Source organism: Pinus tabuliformis, chromosome 8 (genome assembly GCF_031772625.1).
Source record: "Pinus tabuliformis cultivar Carrire ecotype Pingquan chromosome 8, CPIR1, whole genome shotgun sequence".
Taxonomy (NCBI): Eukaryota; Viridiplantae; Streptophyta; class Pinopsida; order Pinales; family Pinaceae; genus Pinus; species Pinus tabuliformis.
Window position 1 is genome coordinate 268381880 of NC_142294.1, and position 7180 is coordinate 268389059.

The 7180-nt window shown below is 31.3% G+C and overlaps 1 pseudogene; it reads left to right on the forward strand.

Annotated features, from left to right (window-relative positions):
• The first annotated feature begins 4109 nt into the window (after positions 1–4109).
• LOC149235184 (RING-H2 finger protein ATL8 pseudogene) lies at positions 4110–5102 on the forward strand (annotated as a pseudogene).
• Positions 5103–7180: the final 2078 nt, after the last annotated feature.

A 7180-nucleotide genomic window follows, 5' to 3' on the forward strand; every position in this document is an offset into this window, starting at 1 on the left:
CCCCCTCTCTCTCCATCTCTCCCATATAACTCCCTCTCTCTCCACCTTTCTCCCTCCGTGTCTTTCTTCTTCCTTCCTTCTCTCTCGCCTCCCTCTCTCTCCTTCTCTCTATTGAGTCATCTCTCTCTTCCTTCATCTATTTTTCATTCTCACCAACCTCCCTCTGTCTCTTCCCTCGCAATCACTCTCTCTCTCTCTCTTTGTCACTATATCCCTCCCTATCTCTCTATTCCCCTTCTCTCCCTATCTCTCTCATATCCTCTTCGCTCTCTCCCCTCTTCTCTCCCTCACTCTCTCTAGATCTCTTCATTTCCACTCCCTCTCTTTCTCCACCTCTATCTCTCTATGTCTTTGTTCTCCCCTCCTCTCTCTTCCCCTCCAACTCTATCTCTCTCTCTCTCCTTCTTTCTCTCCCCTCCCTGATATCTTCCTTCCTCTCTCTTTCTCGCACTTCCCTCTCTCTCCCTCCATCACTCTTTCTCTCTTCGCCCTCTCGCTTTGTAACTATCTCCCTCCCTCCCTTTTCCCCATCTCTATCTCTTAAATTTGATTCTATGATATCGTGTTTAAGTATCTAAATTAAAAAAACTCAATTGATTGTAAAATATTAAACCTATATTTTGGATCAATCATGTCAGAGAAAATACAATAATGAAAAACTTAAAACAATCATGCACTATCTTTCCTCTATTACTGTTATTCAATTTTTTTTTCTCTCAGCTTGGATCATTATTTAAAATGAATCATGCTGGTTATTAGTAATCTTATTTATATTGTATACTTTTCACATCTTTATATATAAGAGTATTCTCATTTTTTATTTTAATGAAACATTGATTTAATTTTTGTAGGAATCTATCATTAGTTAAGATATAATATTATTTATTCTGTATATATTTCACATCTTTATATATATAAGTATTCTAATTTTTAATTTTAATGAAGCATTGAATTATTTTCTATAGCAATATATCATTAGTTAAGACGAATCATGCCAGTTATTAGTAATATTATTTATATTCTATATATTTCACATCTTTATATATAAAAGTATTCTCCTTTTTAATTTTAATGAAACATTGATTTAATTTTTGTAGGAATCTTTTTAGCACTCACGAAAATAGAGTCGTAAAGATAGAGGGGTTAGTATTAATAAGCCATGGCATTGTAACAAAGCCTATTTACATGTTAATAATATCCACGGTAATGTCAGGTTGAATATCCATGGCAAGATAGTGTCAATATCCATGACCAAGAACTATGTCATATTGTTATAAAATATTTTGATTGTGAAAGAAGCTATGGTTTTTGGGCATGTGGTATTGATAAGTCATGGTATTGGCCCATGGTATGGTACCAAAACCTATTCACAAGTTAATTACAAAATAAAAATATAACAAATTGAATTTAACTTTAATTTTTTATGATTAATTGAGCTTTATATTACTTTAGACTTTTTATTTATTACTTTAAACTTTTCTTTAATTACTTTTAATTTTTTTTTTTATAGTTTAGCTGACATATAAATGTTAAATGCTAAATATTAAATATTTACTCTTATACATATACCCCTATATAGGGTCAATATTGACATTAAATTAAAATTGTTAAATGTTGAACATTTACATGTTTAAAAGTTTATCTATCCCATAGTGGGTTCTACCCTATACTGGGTTGTAGAGCACCACAATATATAAAAAATTATATAATTTATATGTGTATGATATAAATAAAAAATTAAAACACCTCCACATATATATTCAAAATAATAAATAACAATAACATTTCAACATTAAAATATTTTTTAATATATGTATTTTTCTTTTATATATTTAACTTTTATATTTTGTTGAAATATTATACGTTCATTATAATTTTTTATAAATATATAAATATATATAATTTAAATGTGTATTATATAAGTAAAGAATTAAATGAAAACAAAATTTACAAATTATTTTATTTTATTTAAATATATTTTTATATGTTTAATTTTTATATTTTATTGAAATATTATATTTTTATTGTAATTGTTCATAAATACATAACTTCATATATATATATATATAGCATAATTTATAGATGGAATAGTCTTTTGTACCAAATTCACTAAAATCTGAGGATACAATTTCAAACTTAAGTTTTGTCTGTCCAATTTAATTAAATTAACTTGAAAAAATATAGTGGAAAAGGTCATTTTGTCTCTAAATTAGATTAAGCATATTATATATATATATATATAAATATAGATATATATATATATATATATATATATATATATATATATATATATAACTTTTATATTTTGTTGAAATATCACTCTTCTATTATAATTTGTTATAAACATGTAAAATTTATATTATTTAAGTGTGTATGGTATAAACAAAAAATTCAGATATCAAATTTATGATGATAAAAATAAACAAATATAATTGAAAAATATTATTAAAGAGAAATTTGTGTTCTATGTAAATTCACAACATGATTCCCAACATCCTTCCAAAGCTAAATTAATTCATATATTGGTCTCTCCCTCGTTCTCAAGTTTGACATCAGAAACATAGTAGGAAACCTAGATTTTTTTATTTGAAACAAATATGTTTTAGCTTTTAAGGTTTTATTATTATGTTTTTAATTTTTTATTAAGAACCTTCTTAAATTTCTTACTTGAAATGAATTTCAATACAATTTTAGCTAAATTTCACGAAATCACAAGTGTTTGTGTTTCGCATTAGATTCTCAAACTAATGTATATTAATCTAAACCAAAAATCTATCAAATCAAAATATAAACATTTTTTCAAATTTTACATTTTAAAAATAATTTACACCTTAATAAATTTAATTAAATCCATAATTAAAAGTAATCTATAATAATAATAATATTTCTAAACCGTGCATAAACATTTATACTTCAAACCATGAAAATTTTAAAACCCATATCAAAAAATAAACCACACCAAACATGGAAATCACACTTAACAATATGTGCAGCGTGAATCCATTTGAAAAGCGTGGTGACTAATAGGCAGAGTTCATTTGTGACCGTTCACATGGAGCTTTATACACTTTTTGAATTACCTGTAGAAGTAGAATTCGAAAACTCTCCCCAGTTGGTTGTTTCTAAGATTTCGTTGACTACCGATATCTTCGTCATCATATCTGATCTGAACACTTGTGTTTTGGCCCCCCCAATGTCACATCCAGCCATTTATCAAGTCCTTTACGATTAAAAAGCCATGTATTTCCCTCTCTCCGTATCAAGTGGAGATATGCGAATTACTATAATATATATTTAATAATATGTATAAAGGAAAGATTGAGCTTGGAAGTGCTTGTATTTGGATGCCAATGAAACTCCACACAAAGTGGGCACTTTCCAACCAGGTGGGACTCCGCCACTCGCAGGATGTTCAACAAGCCATTGCTGCTGATGGTGACATTATTTTATTATTGGAATATATAAGGATGTCATATTCTTTAGTTAATTTGAGAATGTGGTCTTAGTTACCAGATGTGGTTTAATGGTTGGGTAAAGAGGTTTTGTCTTCACATATCATGTGTACCAATTTCTGACATAACTATATATAATTAGATATCGAGTTTAGAAGTGTTTGTATTTGGATGCAAATAAAACTCTATACATAATGGGCACTTTTTAACCGAATAGAAAATTATTGAAATATAAAAAAATCTCATATTCCTTAGTTTTGAAGATATGATCCAATGAATAGGCGGAAAACTTTAGTCCTTACCTATGTAAATCAATTTCAAACCTGACAGTATATAAGTAAGAGCTGCTCCAACACAATTTCTTGAGTTAAGAATAAAGAGTAATAACAAGATGATTAACCATAGCCACACTGTTATAGATTTAGCGATCGTATTTAATGATTGAGTGATCGTATTTGATGTTGAGAACAAGATAAGATTCACAGGTGGTGATATGATTTGTTTGAGATTCTTGAGAGTTGATAAGGAGTGTAAAATAATAAACATTGAAAGGGCAAGATGCCAACCTTTATAAAAGCAATAGATATGATTAGGGGTTTGGTTACGTCAGTTCAGACAAATGACACGTAGATCCACAGATAAATATAGACGAAACCCACAGGATTGCAAGTCTAGTTTCTCCCCCTGATTCATTCTGTTGGCTATGCTGTTGTGGTCATTTTTTTAAACCTGCCCAGCACTCGTTAGCCCTCAAGTTCCAGGGGACGCACAGATTCATTCATTAATTGTTGAGGTTGTAAAGTCGAATCCAGCAAAATGAGCGTTTTAAATTCCCAGTTGTCAGGCAGTAGGAGGTTATTAGCTTCTCTTCCGGCACCTTCTCCAAAGGTAGAAGAGCACACTGGGTGGTCTGGTACGTACCTCGACCAGGGCAGTCTCAACTCCGATCTAACTGTCATTATCGCAGCTATGGTTTGCGCTCTCATCTGTGCGCTTGGCCTCAACTCGGTGCTCAAATGCGTACGTTGCTACAGCAGACGAATGGCGGGCGACCCATCCGAAGGGATCGTTATCCGGTTCGCCGACACTGGATTGAAGAAAGCGGCCATGAAAACATTGCCTATTGTTGTTTACACATCTCCCTCTAAGCTTCCACCGGGCTTGGGCACTGATTGCCCCATCTGCTTGGCCGAATTTGGGGAAGGAGAAAAGGTGCGAGTGTTGCCCAACTGTAATCATGGTTTCCACATGGAATGCATTGATAAATGGCTCACCTCGCATTCTTCATGCCCAATGTGTAGACATTCTCTGAATCTCCTTAATCGAAACAAGAAGCCAGAATGTGCAGCACCAATTTCTCAGGCCAACGAATCAAACAACAGGATCCACGAGGTAATCGAGAGCACAGATTCAATTCCAGAGATTCTTCCACGCGCCGAAGTGTCGGAGAGAACTCTACAAGAAGCGACGGGCGTTACGACTTCTTCACCGTTGCCTCTGACTTTAGTCTCTGAAAATGAAAGCTCATGTGATGCTACGAACAATGTAGGCTGAGTTATTCATATGGGCCAAGCTATTTATTTTTTTTTTGTGAAGGAGAAAACGTTATCAATAAAAAGGGTAGATACTTCAGTTATAAAACTGTTTGCTTCTATCCAGACTTCTATTTTTCCATTCTATTATTCTTTAGCTTTCTGAACAGGTTTGTTTTACTATCCTTAATTACATTTTGCTATTTGAGTAGCATGACAACTTACTATGATTAAGTACAAAAATTCATACTAGAGATTTATCCAAAAATACAAAATGGTCCATTTTTCCAATGATTTAAATAAAATCAATATTTACCCGTGATTATAAAAGATCCACCAGGGATGAAGAAACCCTACCAGTGATTGAAAAGCCAGCATTTACGAGCGATGCCGATTCAAAGGCAACAAATTAGATTTTACTAGGTTCTTGTGATATTCCTTCTTTTGAAAAAAAATCAGCAATTTTATTCTGTTCTCAATAAATGTGTCCAAATTCAATGGGTTGAAAAGAAGGTAGCAAGATACTCCTTATCCAGTTGGATAGAGCCAAATTATTCATTTACAAGTTTTTCATGGAATATGTGGCGCATCTGATCTACGCAATCCCATTTTCTCAATCCCAGTTGCAGTGAAAGTGGAAGGTGCTTTGGTTCTATCTTGCATATGATTTTGTAAATCAGAGCAAAGATTTTAGTATGGTTAGAATATTTTTAGCAAAATCCCCTGTGGGCACTCGCATGTGATTATCTATCCTTTCCACAAGCTTTATGAATTCGGATTGCTTATGATATTACTGAGATCCATTTTATCAACTTAAGTTCAGTTGGTAATGGTTAGACTCACCTTATTTTTAAACTATTAATAGCGCAGGTTATAATATTATGTTTCAATATTATGTTATATCAATATCAAATTATATTTTATTTTATATGATGTTGAGTTTTTTGGTTTAGATTCTGGAAAATTCTAAGTTAATTTAATTGTCAAACTAGTAGTGAGATAGTCATTATTATCTGTTATTAGTCAATTTAGGGTGACTCATCACTATTCTTCAAGGAAAACCTTGCCAAACCTGTTGGTGGTTTTAAGGGGCAAGCTTTTATTTAATGCCTCTAAGGCTTGGGTTGTGAATCTCAGTATTTTTTCTGCTTAAACAGTGGGAAAATCTATCATAAGTGAATTATCAAACTAGCAGTAGGGATAACCATCACGATCTGGTATCAGCCAATGCAAGATGACTCATCACTATTATCCAAGGAAAACCAAGTCATCTGAATAAACATTCACTACTCCCAAATACCTCTAACTCTTGGGTTCAAGAAAATTTAAAACCTATATTATTACATAACATATTTTTTTAATTAATCAATTTAATTGAAAATATAGAAATGAATAATTACTCTAAATATTAAATATTAATTTATAGTACTACTAAAAGTATTTAATCTTTAATAATATAATAATAAAAAAATAAAAATTTAAAATTAAAAGTGAGCTCATAGACATGAAATGACTTAAATAAACATGCATCTTTGCATAAATATGTCAAATCTTTAAAATAATCTTATTTGTTTTATCTATTTGCATCCCATGGAAATGACATCAGATTTGTTTTGTAATCACATCCTCCTCAATAGATTGAATGTATAGTTGATTTTGAAAATGTAAACATATGTGGATGTAAATACAAATATTGGTCCCTCGCTAGAACGGACATGCAAAATAAAGTAATTGAAGTTATCAGATATAGAGTTAAAATATATATAAATTATTTAAAGACATGAGGAGTCTATAGAAATGGTGGGGAACGTGAATACCATCCTCCTGACAACCCGAACTATTTCGGGGTTCATCTGGATGAACAAGGGAAATTTAAATGTCAGAGGTTAGTTCTAGAATAATATTTTAACATATTACATGTTTTATACTGCATCTTTTGATATTCGACCAGGATTTAATATGGATTATTAGCCACTAAATCGTTACCAAACTGACATAATCTGCTTTATACCCAGAAGGCTCATGAAAAGATCAACACCCTTATTGCTAATTTCAATGTTGAAATTCATATTTTCAAAGCAAAACGAACCATTCCTCTATACATAGAGTAGCAAAGCAGAAAACAGGAAAATATAAGCAGAAAACAGGAAAATATGTCTTCATAACTGAATTCAATAAAACCCATGTAAAAATAAG